Source organism: Montipora capricornis, chromosome 1 (genome assembly GCF_036669925.1).
Source record: "Montipora capricornis isolate CH-2021 chromosome 1, ASM3666992v2, whole genome shotgun sequence".
In the NCBI taxonomy this organism is placed as follows: Eukaryota; Metazoa; Cnidaria; class Anthozoa; order Scleractinia; family Acroporidae; genus Montipora; species Montipora capricornis.
This window is the reverse complement of record NC_090883.1, coordinates 26,773,032-26,775,220: the sequence shown is the minus strand read 5'-3', so window position 1 is coordinate 26,775,220 and position 2,189 is coordinate 26,773,032.

Here is a 2,189-nt window from a genome sequence, read left to right as displayed (position 1 = left end):
ACAACTGAAACATTTTATAAAAGCGGAAGTTGAACGAAAAAATTTAAGAAAAATAACAGCAAAATATGTTTTCCAGGCAACATTTGGTCATTTCAGCGTTTATCTGCTTTCTTGGGCATAAATTCGACCGAAAACTGATGAGGCACGAATATTTTTAGATTTTTAGGAATAATCGGATTAGCGATCAATGCGTAATGTGATAATGCGATAAAAGTGTCAAATTTGCGACCCATTGCTAACGGCAACGGAAGGTAAATATGTTGACTTCGAGCGAAAGCGAAAACAAGCGAATATTTTTGAGGGGAAACACAATTATGTGAGATCAAAGGAACATGTACATGGTGAAGACACGCAATTGCATCGCTACGAAAATAATCTTACCTTTTCAGCGATTTTAACGCTTGAAATTCCATCCAATCCACCTGGTCTAGTCTTTGAATTCACTATTATCGCTGCCCTACGAATCTTCAGTGTTCTACATAACGGCACACTTGGTAAAAGACGGCTCGACGGGAGACAGATTGTTGTCGAAGTCCATTACTCGTCGCTTTTAAGGTTCCACCGCCTGTCTGGTTCAGTACCCAATTGACCTGCCATTATTGAGCGTCATAAGGATATATTTTGTTCAAAGATCCACTAAAACGCCATTCACGTTACATGACTTTTGACACCATTGCCGATTAAGTTAATCGTTCTACTGTGTCCACCAGAGAAATCTACGCATTTCCCACTACCCTCTCGATCATAAGAAAATATGCGCAGAAGGCTCTATGCACAAAGACAACACTTAGCAGGGCAGTGACAGGCAAGACTTTTACCGACAGGAAAATTAAAAAAAATAATAAAACGGAAAAAATCTACCAAATTTCCAACTGGGATTGCCATACGGCAACCCAGTAATTATGGCATTTATATAGCGCCATATACACTAGCTGCTCTATGGTGCTTCACAATTCTACAGTTAAAAAATATTTTATACAAAATTATAAATAATATTTCTTAAAAAGAAAAGTCTTTAATTTACATTTAAAAAGAGTGATTGATCCGCTATTCAGTATTTCAAGGGGTAGGGCATTCCAGAGCTTTGGTGCTGCAACTGAAAATGCCCTGTGCCCATAGGTCCTTTGATTGGACCTAGGAATCGTCAGAAGACCCTGATCAACTGACCTTAGATTGCGACTAGGTTTATAATTCCTCAAAAGACTGTTAATATATGCAGGAGCTAAATTATTGAGTGATTTATAAACTAATGATAAAATTTTAAAATGATACGACTTTCCACTGGCAGCCAGTGCAGTTCCCTGGGGATTGGTGTGGCACGTGCATACCTCGGCTTGCGCGAAACGAGGCGGACAGCACAATTTTGGACTGCTTGTACTTGTAGCCACTGAATCAGATATTTTGGAAGGCCGTACAAATGTGCGTTGCCGTTGTCCAATCTGCAGGTGATGAAAGCATGCACAAGAGGTGCTGTGGAATCTTCGGACAGATATTTTTGGATTTTGGCAATTCGTCTAATGTGGTAATAACAAGACTTAGAAATAGAGTTAACATGTTCCTCTAGAGCTTGCTTTATTCAAAACAAATATTGAAGCAAAAGTGAATAAATATTGATACACAGTTTTTAGGGACAGCAGAAGGAAGTTTTCAGGATGGTCGATCGAGAATAAAATGTTTTGTCATCAGCAACAACATTTACGACATGAAAACAACATTAATTTTGAACCCCGAATATAAAAAGTTACGATCAACGACAAACGTTTTGGGAAATTCTTGCTACGTTCAATTTTGTTACTGTACTAAGTAACACCACTAAGGGGGTGTTTACATGATTGATACCGGTACGAGTTTCATTCTGGTACGAGTTGTCAATGTCATACCGCGTTTACATGGACGACACAAATATTGACACAGGGATGACGCATGAACCAAAACAATAATGGCGTCCAATATTTAGAAATACAACGCATGCGTCAATAGTCCCAGTCCACCACGACTTGACGACTCGTACCGGAATGGGAGTCAATGTAGCGTTTACACGGATACCGGTATAACTTTTCATACCGTTATGAGAATTTCGATCCGGTACAACTACCGGGATGAACTCATACCGGTATGAGTTGTACTGGTATGAGATTTTTCACCGGTATCATGTAAACAAATACAGAGCAATAAGTAAGAACCGGGAT